We start from the raw sequence: 19118 nt of genomic DNA on the forward strand, positions 1-19118 counted from the left end.
GGACTCGACTTCAGCGAGTCCCAACCTTGTTCCTCGAAGCGCTCTCGCTTCGTCTTCGCACTGAGAGTGTCTTCACTCTCAGTGGTACTTCCCATGAAGAGCGGCCTCAGCTCTTCGCTCTCGCTCTCCGTTCTTTCGCTGTCCGAAAGAACGCAGACCTGCTCGATGCGTCCATCGTGCAAGTCGCGCGTGAAGCGCTTCCAGCTCATGGCTGGAAGCGAAGCCAACTCCGACCCCGTCGTCGGAGGACTAGCGAGTTTCATCTCACGATACTACAATCCAGTATCGGTGTGCGTCAAGACGCTTAGCGTCTGGACATCCGGCGTCACCGCCTCAGTCTGCCCAGCAGACAGTTCTTGTTGCGTCTCGGTCCCGGACCGAGACTTGCGCAGCGTTCTCCGCTTGCGCCGTCTTCTTGTTGTGCGGAGCCGGGCTCCGCACAGTTGTTCTTCTGGTCCAGGCCCGGCTGTGGACAGTTGTTCGCCGGCGGACCCTGTTCGCGGGCGCGCGGTATCAAGCCCGGCTTGACCGCATTTTCCTTCGTGCAGCCCGGCTGCACGGCAGCATGCAAATTGCGTCAGTGCGGTACGTTTGCAACCGTCCGCACTGTTTGCAGCGTCAACTCCCGGAGTTGACACGCCTTCGTCACCTCGACGCCATTCATTGGCGGAGCCCCTCATGACCGAGGGTGCGTCGGCCCCTGGAGCCGACGCGTCGTTGTCGACCTGACCTCTTCGGGCCAGGGACTGTCCCTTACACGCTTGAACGTGGGTATTGCTTCCCGGAACGAGTACATTTTATCTTCTGACGTCGGTAGCATTGCCGACGTTGGTCTCACCTGTGCGCGCCCTCGCGCACTTCTTGGGCACTCCGGTACAGCAGCATTAAGCGCTGTCTCGACTGGTGAGCCGTGCGCACCTGATGGTGCTGCGCTGCGGTAACAGGGCCATCGCTCTCTGTTCCGCTGTCGCGTCCGAAGCGCACGAGCGTGCGCTTCTTCCAGTCTATCACCGGATCATGCCGTGCAAGCCACGGCATGCCCATTACCACGTCGAACTTATCGTCCAGGTCCAGGACGATAAAGTGTTCGACAAACACTCGTTGTTTGTACGAGAAGCACACGTTCACGACGCGCTTCTCGGTCTTCAAGATGGCACCTGTTGCCAGTCGAACTTCCAGAAGACTTCGAGGTACATTTACTTCCTCGAAGTCAAGTCTCGACAGGCTCCGTAGCCGAACAAAGTTGTTCGACGCGCCTGAATCTACCAAAGCTCGAACAGAGTCACTCGCTCTCTTCGAGTAAACCTTCAAGATGACTAGGTTCGGCCTGTCATCTTGTTTCTTGCAGTGAGAGCTGGTCTCACTGGGGGCTGCAGTCCTCAGTGTCGCGTGCCCGATGTCGGCACGCGCGACCGCATTACCAGTAGGGCGCCCCGCGCCTACTGGATGTTCGCGTTTTTTGTTGGTCCGTGGCGATGCTAGGCATCGCCACGACGGCCACCTCTAGGGGGCATGGGAGCTGTACACTCCCGTGCAAAGTGACCGATCCTTCCGCAACGGAAGCATCGCACGTTACCTCCCTGCTGCTGATAGCCAGTCGTTGCGATCGAGAGGTCTATTGGTTACGGACCTCCCGTCCTCACTACCGGACGCGGTTGTGGCCTCGACACGTTTGCATGGAGTTCAACCTGCCGCAGTCTAAACGCTTCTTGCATGGAAAGGGTGATTGCAGCTCCAAGAGTACTCGGGTACTCTCGGAAGAGATAGGTCTTCACTGGTCCATCTCTGAGTCCCTTCATGAACGTGACGACCTTGGTCGCCTCGTCAATCGGGTTAGTCACGATATTTGATACCAAATATCGTGCGCGCTGCGCGTCAGCATGAACGTCATGCTCGCCCTGCTGAAGGTCGAGGAACTCCGCCCTCGCCCGGAACTCGTTTTGCGGGGGCTCAAACGCTTGCTTGAGCTCCTCTTTGAACACTTCGTACGTGCTGAAGCACGTAGGATCGGAGAGTCGGCGTCCATACGCCCAACTCCTTGCGCGTCCGCCAAGGCAGGACATGGCGAACGCGACCTTCGACAGCGGGTCGACGATGCGTCGAGCCGCTATGGATGTGTCGAGTTCGACAAGCCATCGGAGGAGAGGTTCGCCCTCTCTTCCCACGTAATTGCTTACGCTCAACTTGAATGGTTGAGCACGCGGTGTCGTCCCTGACGACGCCGTCACTGAGGAAGCAGCATCACGCTGCTCCTTCATGATGAACCCCAGAGCAACACCATGTTGCTCCGTCGGCGATAGCGTACGCAGCATCGTAGCTATCGCCGCCTCCCCAATGACTGTTGACAGTCGTTGGAGGGCCTCCCACTCTGGGTCAGACAGGTGGGGGCAGTCAGCGCGTGCAACATGCGTTGCACGCGTGTTGGAGCTCTCCATGGGCACCTCCGTGCTCATGTGGTTCTCGGCTCCACGTTCGTACACCGCGTACGAACGTCAAGAAGTCGGTCGTTGGGCGGACTACAAAGTGCTACCAGGTGTAGTGGGCCTAACTTGACTCACTACTTTAGCTTACACGTTGCGCAACGTGTATGAGGAAGCGTAAGTACTTAGTAATTACTTAGGTTAATTATATTTGAATAAACAAATATAAGTTAGGTAATAAAGGATTCCAAGTGACTTAGATTAGGTAAAATGAGAACTGTATTGCTTGTAAATTGATCTTCCTCTAAAATCTGCTAAAAACTGTTTATCATCTATGAAAGGGTTGACAGCGGCTGGCATTCAGAGCCCCGCTAATATGCATGACTCTGATTGGTAGAAAGATGCTGCTTTCTACCAATAGGATCTTTGGGTATGTGTGGACCACTCATTGTGGTGGCCCACTTCAATGTATCCATTGGTGTGTCTTACACCAAGGTGAGGAAGCATCCAAAACTTTTAACAGATAACCTATCTGTTAAATTCACAAGTGGCTTGCAGCCACTTGTGCGTGTAACCCCGTTACACAACTGCTCGACTAGAGTCTCCCATCGAGTCAATGCCACGTCGATGCGTAGAAGTAGTTGATAAGAAAGGAAACAAGACTCATTACTGAGACCCAATAATTTTGATACGATGTATTTAACTTGTGTATGATACTGGGTGGCCGATTTAACCTGTCACCGTGCTAAATGAGCTGATCTGTATGCTAGCCACCCGATCACTTGCAAAATCCAGCTCGTTAGCACACACACAGTTTTATCCTGAACTGACTATAAATCATATCTAAATAGAACGCTCCAACTCCTAAAATTGACTGAGATATGAACACCGACGTGGGTGGCCGATCTATCTTGTCGTGGAGTGTAGGATCGCTTCCACCTCGTCCTCGCCAGCGAGCAGGTCATGTTCCCAGCTATCTTCTGTCAACAGCTCCTCGTCAAAGTCAGGTCGCGACTCCTCGGTGACGTCTGAGGTCAACCGAGCTGTAACAGTTGTTACTGTATTTTAGGGTACGTTTTAGGGTAGGATTTACTACTATACAAACTTTAGTATAAAGGCAGAGTAGGGCAGTCCGTGGGAGCTTCGCTCCCAACTGCCTGAACTGCGTGGGGCGGCAACCTCATCACTTCTCGTTTTGGCCGCCCCTGCACAGATAGTCTTCACAGTATCTGCATCGCCAACGATAAACGAGCTCTCGGTCGATTACCGAATTCGCCCACAGCTTTTAATCGCGACACATGTACCACTGGGTAGAACGCGCATCGCTCACTCAATTCAGTAGCGTTTATTATGATGCTGCTCGTCGAGCAGCATCAGAGCAATGCTCGTGCCCGCATCGTTTGTGCAGCGTCTGTAATACGGAGTGGTGTTGAGTTTTGTGTATTACGGTACCAACAAGTTCGTGAGAACTCTCGATTGTCGCACAGAATAATAGTGGTTGTATCGAAAAGTCGCCAGGTGTAAAACAAATTACAGAGAACACCGGCTGTAGTGGAGGTGTTTGGTAACCAATTCCCTAAGCTCGCTCATAGCTGCTATAAGAGGAAACCTATCATTTAACATACAAACTACAATTTCACATGAAAAGGGAACCTATCATTTAACATACAAACTACTATTACGCATAGAAAAAAACTATAATTTAACGTACAGACTACTATTTCGCATGGAAGTACGAGATGAACAGAGGCGATTGCCATTCTCCTGGTGGTGTTGACAACGTTCTGTACGCTGGTGTCCACGGACAAGCATGTAGATCTGGAGATTTTGCGCCCCTTCTAGTGCCTCGCCGTGCGAAAACGGTTGTTCCTCGGCGCCAACACCGTCACTCTCGCTGTCACTTGAAGACTGCTCGCTTGTGTCGTCTCTCTCTCTTTGGGTTGTTCTCAACAGCGTCTCCAACAGAACGGATCGAATAAATCTAATCTATATATCAGCAGTTCTAGATCTCCAAGCTTCGTTTCTCTACATGGTAGTCGGTTCACTGTCGCGCTCCAGCCTAGCGCTCATGCTCGGTGACACAATCCAAGTATGAAGCAGTGTCAAATTGTCGCCTCCTCAACAGCGTTCCACGCGACGGAGTTTGTTATTTTCGTAGATAGTGAGGTGATGGCGCGACGATACCATTGTTGTACTCCTGATCGTGTTTAAAAGTGACCCACGTGTCCCCCACTCCCCTTACAATGTGTAGTTTTGGTCTGGCGGGGCAGCTCTCTTACACTTTTACAGCCTAATAGCCGGTTTTACAGGGTTTTTTTAAGATAGTCACGATTTAGGATCTCACGGTAGTGCTCTAATAGCCGATTTTCTCTTATAACCGGCGCCACTATAGCCGGTGGTCTCTGTAGTGTGCGCACAAACGCGTAAGAAACGCAAGCATTTTCATACAAAATGGAAGTCAGACGCCAACGCTTGCTTCAATCCAAAGCAATGCCGTAGTGGCCGATCTGCCTCGAGTCGGCGGAAACTACGACTTTGTCGAGCCGCTACCATGGCCTCGCCACCTGTGCTACATCTCCAACAACGTCTTCAATGCCTCCAAGCCCTTTTCGACCTCTGAAAAGACATGAACTTACCGCTACAACTGCAAATTCAAGAGCATCCAACGAGCCGAGCATTGTGCATGTACTGGGCCGAACGTACAATCTATAAATCGCGAGGGAAGCGAACAGCGGGGGCGCCGAAGGGGCGCCCAGCCAAGCGTAGCGCGGCTGGTCCGTTTATGAAGTACGTCGTCCCTCCCAGCCACCATAGTTCAGCCAAGTCAAAACGATTTGTAGGATTTGTTGTGTGATCCTACGGCATGTTTGTGTGTTTTTACGATTCTGCCGTGATTACAGAGTCGGCAGAAAATGCGTTCTTTCTCGTACAGCACCTTCAACGCAGTGGCATCTTGAGTACTAGTACTCTCGAGTGACAGCTTGCGGAGAAGGCCTTTTCGCGTTGTAGTATTGTGGCGTCTTGCCGCTGATGCAGCCTCGAAGGCATCTGACGATACATACCCAGTATCAATCGACATCTGCAAGCTCTCGGGCGTTTGCTCGGTGGAACAACTAAAAAAGCCTTACCGATTAACTCAGGGTCGTTGTACCCGATGTTGATCAGGTATTTGACCGTTTCCATGTTACCAATCCGAAGTAGCCTCTCTGGGCGATGGTGCTCTGTACCCTAATTCTCATGACCAGTTATCTTTGACCCTGTGAAAGCTGCTGCACTGGTATTTACTATGATATACGGGGAGCCATAGTATTAGGCTCACTCGGCCTCAATTTGTGAGACTCCTGCCCGAGTCCCTAGTCTTTAATGAAGCTCACTTCGTCTTTTGACGGCTCCCCCTCTTCAACTCGGCGTTTCCTACGTTCCTACGCTCTTACTATAATCTTCATAACTGCAGTATCTTCCCCGTGTCTTGGGCTGTATTACATGAATTTACTTCTTATAGAAAAGGCCCCGGCCCCGCCGTATTCTTCTGGGCAATAGCTGAAGAAAACTATAATCATCCCGATAAGCGATGAATGCAGCAAACTACAAACTGCCGCAAGGCTCGTTATGACCTAGCATTCAGTAGTGGGGTGCAACGTTCGTCTACCACGAGGGTGCAGCATTTGCTCACTAATGCAGGTACTACTGCTGCCTAACGTAGATCTCTCGGTCGTGCTGCGAACCGAGGATGTGAGGTACTATGGCTAAAAAAGATTGCTAGCTAGTGTTATTGAGGATGACTGTCTTTATTGGTTGGTGGCAGTGGCGCGTTATTTCCTCAGGCCATCCACGGTCCACCACCTCCGACTGAAAACATTGGCTGTACGTTTTCCGTAATCAAAAAGCTATATATTTCCCGCAATCAAAACCTAACGATTTCACGAATACAAATACTAATAATGTAAATAACGTAAATGTATACTGAGCCACCCATGCAAAGCGCCATTAAAGCGGCTGTCCTTGCGTGGCATCTCCTGGATTGACCGCAGTCGGTTACGGGACAGCATTCTGCAATTTGCTCCCCTCAAGTCAGACCAAGGCATCCTACTCGAACAAGCATGGGTCTGCTCCACCTTGTGCTGGCCATTCTGATCGCATTGCTTGTTCTCACCGACGGGATAACAAGCGCCACCAGCGAGATCTCCGCGACTGAGCCAAAAGGGTTGCGGCACAAGACGCGTACTACAGAGGATGCACGCCAAACGCGCGCGCTGCTTGGAGGTGACCCAACATTGGAGGAACGAGCGAATAGAGGCGGTGGGGGTGGAAGAGGTGGTCGACGAGGATTTACACGTACACGAGTGAGTGGAGTAGGATACCTTTATCCATCAGAGCTCGTGAAAAAGGGAAACCGAAAATTCATGGGGTTGCTGAGGCGCGTTTTCGGCGTCAACAATAACTGAGAGGGTCTGGTATATTCCTCTGGGGGCCGTTACACTCCAAGAAAATAGGCCAAGAGATTGCTTACTAAGAAATCCGGTTGTTGAATTCTAAAGTTTGAAAACTGTCGTCTCGCTTGGGCTTTTATTTTGACAGCGTACACAAACGCATCGCATCGTGATTCCCGCGACAAATGCTACGGGACAAATGGACAGCGTTTTCCATACGTCGAAGGTGCAGCCCTGAATAAGTGGCTGGGCCTTGACCGGTTTCTGTGGCGGTCCTAATGGGCAAGAGAGTTCTTGTGAAGCGGCTTTAGGATCGGTATGCCCGAGCTATTGAAGGTGGGTACTTGCCTGTAGAAATCGCGTGGATAAGTAACATGGAAACGGTCAAATACCTGATCAACATCGGGTACAACGACCCTGAGTTAATCGGTAAGCTTTTTTAGTTGTTCCACCGAGCAAACGCCCGAGAGCTTGCAGATGTCGATTGATACTGGGTATGTATCGTCAGATGCCTTCGAGGCTGCATCAGCGGCAAGACGCCACAATACTACAACGCGAAAAGGCCTTCTCCGCAAGCTGTCACTCGAGAGTACTAGTACTCAAGATGCCACTGCGTTGAAGGTGCTGTACGAGAAAGAACGCATTTTCTGCCGACTCTGTAATCACGGCAGAATCGTAAAAACACACAAACATGCCGTAGGATCACACAACAAATCCTACAAATCGTTTTGACTTGGCTGAACTATGGTGGCTGGGAGGGATGACGTACTTCATAAACGGACCAGCCGCGCTACGCTTGGCTGGGCGCCCCTTCGGCGCCCCCGCTGTTCGCTTCCCTCGCGATTTATAGATTGCAGGCCCAGTGCCTAGCATTCCGGCGAGCCGAGCATTGTACTGGGCCGAACGTACACTCTATAAATCGCGAGGGAAGCGAACAGCGGGCGCCGAAGGCGCCCAGCTGTTTATGAAGTACGTCATCCCTCCCAGCCACCATAGTTCAGCCAAGTCAAAATGATTTGTAGGATTTGTTGTGTGATCCTACGGCATGTTTGTGTGTTTTTACGATTCTGCCGTGATTACAGAGTCGGCAGAAAATGCGTTCTTTCTCGTACAGCACCTTCAACGCAGTGGCATCTTGAGTACTAGTACTCTCGAGTGACAGCTTGCGGAGAAGGCCTTTTCGCGTTGTAGTATTGTGGCGTCTTGCCGCTGATGCAGCCTCGAAGGCATCTGACGATACATACCCAGTATCAATCGACATCTGCAAGCTCTCGGGCGTTTGCTCGGTGGAACAACTAATAAAGCCTTACCGATTAACTCAGGGTCGTTGTACCCGATGTTGATCAGGTATTTGACCGTTTCCATGTTACCAATCCGAAGTAGCCTCTCTGGGCGATGGTGCTCTGTACCCTAATTCTCATGACCAGTTATCTTTGACCCTGTGAAAGCTGCTGCACTGGTATTTACTATGATATACGGGGAGCCATAGTATTAGGCTCACTTGGCCTCAATTTGCGAGACTCCTGCCCGAGTCCCTAGTCTTTAATAAAGCTCACTTCGTCTTTTGACGGCTCCCCCTCTTCAACTCGGCGTTTCCTACGTTCCTACGCTCTTACTCTAATCTTCATAACTGCAGTATCTTCCCCGTGTCTTGGGCTGTATTACATGAATTTACTTCTTATAGAAAAGGCCCCGGCCCCGCCGTATTCTTCTGGGCAATAGCTGAAGAAAACTATAATCATCCCGATAAGCGATGAATGCAGCAAACTACAAACTGCCGCAAGGCTCGTTATGACCTAGCATTCAGTAGTGGGGTGCAACGTTCGTCTACCACGAGGGTGCAGCATTTGCTCACTAATGCAGGTACTACTGCTGCCTAACGTAGATCTCTCGGTCGTGCTGCGAACCGAGGATGTGAGGTACTATGGCTAAAAAAGATTGCTAGCTAGTGTTATTGAGGATGACTGTCTTTATTGGTTGGTGGCAGTGGCGCGTTATTTCCTCAGGCCATCCACGGTCCACCACCTCCGACTGAAAACATTGGCTGTACGTTTTCCGTAATCAAAAAGCTATATATTTCCCGCAATCAAAACCTAACGATTTCACGAATACAAATACTAATAATGTAAATAACGTAAAGGTATATAGGCCAGTAGCGTCCCTGCGAGCTTGCTATCTGATGAAATTCTTGTCTGAGGAAGGCCAACTTGTTGGAGTTTTCTTCCACTATTCTTCGTATCGTGTGTTATTCACTACTCCCTTCGCCGTGGACTGGCAAAAGAGCACTCATGCAGCACTCGATGGACCTTGTGCTATTGGACCCGCCTTGCCCGCAGGTGGTGCGACTGGGGGGGGGGGCATATGCATTGCACATACGGCTCCATTGAAAATTGAAATCCTGTTCAAGTGTGTTCGCATCCTTCCTGTCATGACTCATGACAACGGTTGGCGTGGCATACATTAGTATATCAAGCAATATACTTCATGTATCCTTTATCCCACACGCGATTATCGTAACCACACACCCAAGATGGGCACTTTGGGGAAGTATGAACATGTTCTCGGTGCCCTCACTTCGAAAGAAGACGAATGTTGTTCTTACACCGCACCAGAGCTTTAGCGGACCGATGACAACGGGCTGATACTTGAGTAATCGTGTCAAATGGAAGTTGAAGCTGAAATGGTCGGTTTCCTGATGGTGACCAGAAGGAAGGATGTTTTCCGGGATCAGGAAGCATGTCGGAACGGACGACATGAGCGTCGTATGTTCCCAAGACCTCTCCCACGGGAGGTGCCGGAATTCGGTGCAGAGCAGTCAGTTTAGAATTTCCTCAGCAGCTAGCATCTTAAGCCTTTTCCAACGGAGTAGTCTACCGCACCATGTCCGCTCCAACGCTCCCTCGCGGCTCTTTCGTTCTGCTCTTTCCCGAAGACGTCAACGGCATCATCAATTTCCCAGCATACGCCAAGATTAAAAGTTCAAGAGGAACTTCGGCAACGGCAATCATCAAGATTGACAATGATGAAATCGACAAGACTGTCAAACTTCCGAGAGCTAAAGCGTTATCACAAAAGGTCTGCAACATTGACGCTGAAGGTCTCCGGCTTGGGTCGTGGTTAAGAAAAGCCGTTTGCGCGATGAGCGATGGATTCGTCCATTACGGACAAGTGACCGGTTATTCCGACACTTCACTAAAAATCACCACCCTGGCGGGGCCGATGGAAGCAAGTCTAGACAGTATCTGCAGTACATTGTACCCAGTCGTGGCAATGACAATGGGTTGCCACATACTTACTGAGGAAGACTGACCCAAGGAGCAACTTGATCCCGTTCATGATGCAATCATGAATAGGTTGCGAGCCCCGCGCATTTCTGACGAGTCGTGCGAGCCACTACCTCTTCCACGCCTCGTGCAAGGTACGTCTCTCCTGAATTTGACAGCGTGTGAAACTGGATTGACTCCAGAACGGGGAAATAGACTCGTTTGTCTGCGCAACACGTTGTTAATTATGTCTTCTACGTGGACAGTGGAAAACACTTTAAAAAATTGCTTCGGTTCATCTTTCAGCGCTCGGACAAGCACGGAGCACAATTCACCTGTTGCCAGCTCTCTGCCAGCTCTCTGCCAGCTCCCCCCAGTCGCCAACATACGCAGCGAGACAGTGCAACGAGCTTCTTTGACATCGTGCAGATGGACGATGACGGTGAAGCAGCTGATGATGGGCCGCTTTCGCGAGACCCGTCTTCTTGCAGGATACTAATGCGTCTCCGATTCAACGGGTTGCTCCCTGAAACAGGTTGGAATATCCACGACGCGATGAGTCCAGATCCGATACTAGCATACCAAGGACGACCGCCGCAATACCGAGTTCATTGACTCCAGCTCAACTTTATGAGTGTGCTGCGACGGAGGTTGAAATCCATGACCCAATCCACACACACCAACCTCATCTACTCATGTTTCACCTAGCGACACGGCGCGCACCAGACGTGAGCGCCAAACGACCAGCAACATCAACTGTGGACACTTCTGCAACCAAACGGAGCAAGAACATTTTTCAGCCGTCCGTCGAGCAGCGTATGGTACACGGCGTGATCACGTCTGGGACTCTTCGAGGTACCTCCGTTTGAATTCGTTGAATCGTTGGGGTCCTGCGGTGATTTTTGGGTGTATCATGGTGTGGCTACGCGAGCTTACGCCATCGAATTCGGAAGTCGAGGTCTCCTTCCTTCATTTCACTTCGGCAAACCCACCAGTCCCTCCCAGAAACTACGTGAATGCTTCATCAACATGAACGACGTTTTGGTGTCTGCAACATTCGTGCCGGCGTCTGACCCTACGACGTGGGAAGCGATTCTTGCGGCGGTCAACGGTTTTCAACAATATTGCGTCGGTCGATGTGATCCAGTGACGCAACAGCTTGCAACAAGCATCTACAATTTCGTTGTAGACCTCAAGGCTACCCAACTCTGGCAACAAGACATGCTGCCCACTCTGGTTCTCTGGATCAATGCACAGCTGGAAAATACCGAGGTGCTGTGGTCACATACTTTGAGACTGCGTTGACAATGAGGCATTTGATTTCGGCGAGTTTCACGACCGACCACATTGAGCTCCACGGTCTCGTCCTGGCCGAACAACGGAACCACATCGATGTCATTCGCCTGTCACCCGCTACCATAGAAGTGCAATCGACGAATCACCCTCGTCATCATCGCGCACAGCGTCAAGTCAGCTACAACAACAACAGTCGCAAAGAGCAAAACGACGCTCACCTGCCACTCCGGCATCAGGACGGGAAATAAGTCTTCCTCACGTTCTTGTCAAAGAAGGGATCTCCGTCAAGTGATACGAGTGCCTATGAGTTTGCGAGCAGAACGCACTCCTTTCCAGCAACGCTTTCAAACCAACTTCGTAGCTACCTTCGTCGTAAGCTTGGCGGAGTGAACAGCAGGTACAATTGAAGGGGTCCAGGGACTGGTTGTCATCCTCTCCTTGGACAAGCTAGCCCGGACCGACAAAGTGGACCGTCTCAATAAACTCTACTTCACGTTATGTGTTGACGAGACTTTATCAAGACGCTTTTCAAAGGACCACGTCTTTCAAGAATCAAAATACGAGATAAACGGTGTCCCGGATACGTTGTTACTCCGAAGGTGGTCGAGTCAACTCGCTTGGAGTCTGTGCAACCACTCTGACAGCATGACGCAGGTCACGCCAGTTCGGTAGACAAAACTCAGTTCGAGGCACTGCAGCCATTTCAGCAAGACGGCGCTGGTCGCACCAGTTCGGTCGGCGAGACTCAGTTCGAGTCACAGCAGCAAAGTCAGCACCAAGGTGCAAGTTGTATCAGGTCAGGTGAAGCAACGCCAGTTCCAAGAGTTGATTTGCCAACTAGCAGCAATGTAGTCCATCAGCGGCCGCACGATCATAAGTGCAACCAAGTCGGACCGCAGAGCAATCGGCAAGGCTGCGCGCGTCCACACTCAAGTTTATTCCAGAATCAACTAAACCACACCGTGATGGAAAATGCATCCAGCCGTGCGTTCGTATCTCAGAACTGGTGAAGTTAGCTGGGGATCGACCCGCCAAAAGGTCATCCGGCAAGCAATGGCAAACACCAATGGACACTTGATCCGGAAAAGCAACGCGTGGTAACAGCTTTGGCAGTGGAGCGTCGTTTGAACTTACAAGAAATTGCTGAACTGGTATGAGGTCAAACTTGCACATATTTTCGTTTCAACGAGGCAATCTTCCCCTCGCAGCCGTCTACTCGAAGGTTACGAGCATAAGGACCTTCTTGCAAAAATTGCACGCACCGGAATTGAGCCATCCTGGAAAGTAAACAAACTACAACGTACAAAGCCGTCCAAAAACCACAACTCCGCCTCTCGCCACATGAACGAAGTACTGAAATCGATAAGTAAGAGTCAAGACGGTGGTCATTATTTAGTGTTGGACATTGGCGTGCTTAATTACTGGGAGGACATCCAAACAAGTCCTCTAGGAGCTGTGCCGAAGAAAGATTGTAACCCGGAGGAAGACATTCGACTTATCCACGACCTTTCATTTCCTCGCGGTAGCTCCACAAATGGTATGTCCACAACCGACCAATCACCGGAAATTGCGTACCAACACGTTGCAACGCTTGCTCGACGAATCGTAGAGAGTCGATCTACGCACACCGGATCAGTCGTCAAAATCATGAAAGGCGACGTGAAAGGAGCCTTTCGACACCTCATGCTAGCTACCGGTCACGTGCGGTGGAGGGCGGCCATAATTCCCGAACTAGGATTTTTGATCATCGACACGTCAGCACCTTTCGGCTGGACGAGCTCTCCAGCCTTTTACGGTGCATTTGGAGGTGTCATTACCGGGTTGGGTCAACGCGAATCACCAGCATCCATGGACCCAGCCTCAGGTGATCATGAACCCCTTTTCGAGTACGAATGGGTTGGCGATCACGTCCTCATTAAACCTGACATCGGCAACAGATTGCATTTCGCTAGTGAATCGCTTCGTCGTGCCATGTCAGCTACCCTCGGCCCCAAATCGATTAACGAACAAAAGGGTTTAGCTGGAAGTGCTAGGATGTGAAATTGATATTGAAGCCTGTACAATGTCAATGCCTCACGGAAATGTCCTCAAAGCTCTCGGACGTGTCACTGCAATGAGGAACCAGAAATCTACGGCACGAACGCAACTACAGCAACTCTTGGGCAGTTTGCGACACGTGTGTTCATGTTTAAGAGCTGCAAAACCCTTTTATCAACGGGTCCATGTAGCTTGCATTCGCGCACCGCGATACAGCAAGGTACCGGCAGATGTCAAGATCCAGCAAGACTTGCCATGGTTCGATGCAATGTTACGACAGGGCAAACTCCAAAAATTACCACTGGCCATGTACTCTACCAACAGGCCGATGTTCACCTGGACATGGATGCCAGTAACAACGGTCTTGCAGTACTCGAACCAGCATCAAAGCAGTACATTCAATTGCAATTCGACGCAGTTGAGCAACGAATAATTCGCACCTCAACAGGGAAATCTTGTTTTAATATCAATCAACGTCAGGGAGCAGTTCTGCGTTGCGTTAGCTGCCTGGTTTTTGGCCCGACTTGGGCTACCAGCGGTCAAGTACCTATGGTGTTGATCAAAGCGTGGTCAGACAACACATCCGCATTCGCCCGGGCGAATAAACTATCGAGCACCAATTTCATGACATCATATTAAAGAACGTGGATATCCGGTCGGCCTCCATGCAGGCCACAAACTGGCCGTGCGCGGGATGCATCGGATGTCTTCACCTTCGCGACAAAAGCAACCAATCACGCTTGCAATCCTCCGCGAAATCCGTTCACGTTGCAACTTAAAAAACCACGATCGCGTGCTGTGGGGTGCTGCGGTCGTGGGCTTTTTCTTCCTGCTCAGACGTTCACAATACCTTGCCGAAGGCTAACGAAGCAAACGTACATAATCCGCGTCAACGATATCCGGTTTATAACAAGGTACAGAGTCACGACTCAGTGGTGTTGCTCCACCACTTCTCAAGGATAAGTGGTGGAGCAACAGCAATGTTTCGCTGCTGGCGCTGCCAGACTCACGATTAAAATCTTTGGAGGTGGTCTTCGGATACCTTCGACCTGTACAGAAAAATGAACGACACGGTGTCAAGATCACTATCCTACGACATGACGCAAGGGGCAATGTCTCGTGTTAGCCCGGCTGCGCCGAAGGGGGTTTGTCCAGCTCACCATTCTCAAGCTGGACTACACCTTTGCCCGGTGTTAGTTGTCAAGTCCGCAACCAAAGTTGGCGGTTTTTATTTTGGTCGGGAGCGAGGTACCCGAACTAAGGGATACCACTGTCCTTAGTGCAAGCAAAGTTGGCACTGACGCACATGCACTTAAACGAAGTAACCACTGATGTGCTTCTGCACCTGTACTTACTCGCCGTACACCATGTCCTCGAAGCGAGTCGCGGCGTTGACGAACTTGGCCGCGTGCAGCTCCGTCTTCTGCACAATGCCTTGCGTGATCTTGGCCATATTTACATGAGCGGCGCGCTCGAGAATGCGCGTGCGCGCCTCGGTCTTCATGATCGGCCGGCCGTCACTCCACTGACCAGAGCCCACGTGCTACCTCTATCTCAGTCGTTATCTTGCCAGCTCTTGCCCCTCCACGAGGGAGATTTTCGACGCGCCCATGGACCACGAGATACTCTGCCGTGGTGCGCGGGAAGCCGTTATGGCGGGTAACGGCACGCCAGTCCTCGCCGGCATTAAAAGTGTCGAGGACGCGACACCGTTTTCCTGGTGAGTGGCGCTTGAGCGTGGACTGGGAGGGCATCTGCACGAGGCTTGGTAGATTGAGAACTGAGATTCTCCTCGGCGCGCAACATCCGGACCCTTGGTCGGCTTCGCGTGCGCGGGAACTTCACGTCAGGCCCTAGTCAATTTTGCCAACTTTGATTGAGGACTAGATCGCTTTGCTTGCACTAAGGACAGTGGTATCCCTTAGTTCGGGTACCTCGCTCCCGACCAAAATAAAAGCCGCCAACTTTGGATGCGGATTTGACAACTAACGGAAATTACGGAATAATACCCCGGGCACTATTTAATAGTACCCCTCACAAAATCTCGAAAGGTTACTCTGTATTACCAAAAGGTTACATCGCTACCTTAGCTTACTCGTCGATCAGTGCAGCATCATCAAGAGCGTCGTGCAGCTCGTCCAGGTTAAAGTCGTCCATATCCTCGTGGTCCTCGTCAGCGGCTTCCCAGCTTGTACAGAATTGCTCACCATACACGTCGTGCTTCGCAACATGCCAGTCCAGGTAGCTGTCTGCAAACCCAGCAGCAGAGACTGCGTTAATGACAGTGTTGCTGTCAGTGAAGTGAGGTGTAACAAGATGACTGGTCATCAGAGCAGGGTTGGGTACGTGAGTTACTGTAGGGTTACTACCGGGTTACTCTGAGAGGGTACTATTTGGGTAGAGGGTATTAATCGGGAATTTCCGTTACTTGCGTCCGAACACCAAGACGAACTGCTGTGGAGCCGACTTCTGTTTCAATTGCAAGCGGCGAGGTCATCACGAAACCTGTGAAGAGGAATTCGACGAGGCGAATGACCTGGTTCGCTGTCGTACGTGCCGCGCTCTGTTGCTGAAGGTCGACGGCTGTGACTCGGTGAACTGCGTGTGCGGATTCAACATGAACTGGGCGGTGGAGCTGGGACTTCGGCAGCAGCGAAAGAAGGGCATCATACCTGTGGATATCTTCGACGTTCCGTTGACGGCTGGCTGGCTCACCTTCCGTTCCCATCACACGCAGATTTTGACGAAGGTGTGGCTGCAGAAGCACGTCATCGCAGTTCGGCCTGTGGTTCACCCGATTTTTGCTCGCTACGTGTGGCGGTTCCGACTCCGCAAAATCTTTGCTCGCTACGTGTGGCGGTTCCGACTCCGCAGAATTTTTGCTACCCAGTTGAATTCTGCGTGGGCAGCGAAGCGGGCTCAACGAGTCGACGAGCTCCTCATGACAGTCAAGGGTGTTCTGCGAGTGACTGTAGCTGCTTACATTTGGCGCAGACGTTTCAGCAAGATGTTGAGAGCTGCCGAGACCGATATGTACTGGGAGGCTTACCGCCGTTGGCACCCGGATGAACTCGAAAAGGAGGCCGAGGAGGTGGACACCTTTTTCAACATCGACGCATTCGACGATGAATGGGTGTTGATATCGATAACATAATCAATTTATGTTGTAGGTTTGGCGTTGTTTGCATTCGCTGCAGTTGGTTGCGAAGCACAAGTACATGTTGCAAAATGTAGAAGTAGGATGCAATGTTTTTTTACAGACAGCATATGTCTGTGCGATTATCATGCGTATAGAGTACACCAAGCCATGGAGAAAATTCAAGCACTTAAGCTTCGTCAGTTTTTTTTTGCGTAACCCCTCAATGTCCAAGATGTTCACGAGACATTTCAAGGCAAATATGCGCTGGATTTCCTTGCGCGAATCAACAAGTCTCAAGACGTTGTGAGGAACGAGGGAAACCAACCAGAACGATCTTGGTATCCACGCTCTGTCGCCGCAGACGAGTTTATAGAAGGGCTCATACTCGGCGATGATCCGCCTACAGCGTCATTAAATGGAGGACCCAGATTTTGCCACACTTTTGATCTTCTTGGAGCGCCTTGCGATGGAGTCATACACGCCCTCATGGAATATCTAGATGCAGAGCGAGTGAACCAAGCGGAGTAATGCGTGACCGATAGCTGCATTGGGACCGAGTTACACAAAGTTGCCGAAACGCAGCGGCTGCGGGGCGCTTGCTGGAGGCCTGCGACACATTGGGCACGGAAGAACGCAAGCCGGCCTTGAAAATTGCAGTGGAGAAGCTATTGACTTCGGAGGATAGTCGCTACTGATGCGCAGCGGGACCGCGTTTGCTGTCCGCGGGATGAAATCGACGGAAGTCAAGGGGACCGTTTTAACCATTTGGCGGGGTGTCAAGAGTTATGAGCTTGGCCCCGACGGTGTATCTGCTTGGTCGTTACCTTACAAAGGTTAAATGCACTCAATACAACCTCAACCTTGAAATGAAACATGCATTGGGATCGAGTTTCGAAGGCTGTAGGGTACGTGAAAGAAAACATACTGGTAAGGCAATTTTCAGACGAAAAGTGGCTTTCGGTCAAGCATGATTATCGAGTGCAATCGCGTGCACCGACTCTCGAATAGGGTTTCCATCTCGATTGATGTTGTGGCGACACCGAAAATCTGGAAGTCGATTCTTGGGTGCCTGAAATTTCACTGACCTTTCGAATGACGGTCATTGACTTTAGCGCGGGCATTTCTCCATTTGCAGCACATTAGCTCGGCACTTACTTCAGCAATGCGACAGGTCATACATTACACTCTTCTACAGACCCGAGTCAAAGATGTTCAATTAATGGAGCCGGATGAGAGCGCCGAAATGCTCAGAAAAAAGATTAAAAACGACCTGAAGCGCTTCGTTCGTAACAACGATGTCGCAGTGTTCCAGACCTGGAATGCGAGCAGAAACGAGTGGCTTCAAACGAACAGCGCGGAGTTCCTCGACATTCAGCAAGGCAAGATCCCAGACTGGGTCCGAGCCGTCGACCAGATGAAACCAAGCGCACTCGGTCGAGACTTGCGGTTTCCTTACGAAGACGAGACGAATCAGGACTTTGATCTCCATGTTCTTGCGGTAATCGTGAAGCCTGGAGCAGTAGTCGAGAGCACTGACGTACAGTCGGGAGGTAAACTGCATCGAAGCTTCACTAAACTGTCGCCCTCGGCTTGACCGCTAACTCGTGCGATTGTCTTGTGTTTAGCTGACCAACAGAATGCATGGACAAGACTTGACGCAATCATTTTGATACGATGTATTTAACTTGTGTATGATACTGGGTGGCCGATCTAACCTGTCACCGTGCTAAAAGAGCTGATCTGTATGCTAGCCACCCGATCACTTGCAAAATCCAGCTCGTTAGCACACACACACTGTTTTATCCTGAACTAACTATAAATCATATCTAAATAGAAGGCTCCAACTCCTAAAATTGACTGAGATATGAACACCGACGTGGGTGGCCGATCTATCTTGTCGTGGAGTGTAGGATCGCTTCCACCTCGTACTCGCCAGCGAGCAGGTCATGTTCCCAGCTATCTTCTGTCAACAGCTCCTCGTCAAAGTCAGGTCTCGACTCCTCGATGACGTCTGGGGTCAACAGAGCTCTCGGTCGATTACCGAATTCGCCCACAGCTTTTAATCGCGACACATGTAATACCGGGTAGAACGCGCAACGCTCACTCAATTCAGTAGCGTTTATTATGATGCTGCTCGACGAGCAGCATCAGAGCAATGCTCGTGCCCGCATCGTTTGTGCAGCGTCTGTAATACGGAGTGGTGTTGAGTTTTGTGTATTACGGTACCAACAAGTTCGTGAGAACTCTGGATTGTCGCACAGAATAACAGTGGTTGAATCGAAAAGTCGCCAGGGGTAAACAAATTACAGAGAACACCGGCTATAGTGGAGGTGTTTGGTAACCAACTCCCCAAGCTCTCTTATACATTTATAGCTGCTATAAGAGGAAACCTATCATTTAACATACAAACTACAATTTCACATGAAAAGGGAACCTATCATTTAACATACAAACTACTATTACGCATAGAAAAAACTATAATTTAACGTACAGACTACTATTTCGCATGGAAGTACGAGATGAACAGAGGCGA

This window comes from Phytophthora cinnamomi, assembly GCF_018691715.1.
Source record: "Phytophthora cinnamomi strain GKB4 chromosome Unknown Contig37, whole genome shotgun sequence".
NCBI lineage: Eukaryota > Oomycota > Peronosporomycetes > Peronosporales > Peronosporaceae > Phytophthora > Phytophthora cinnamomi.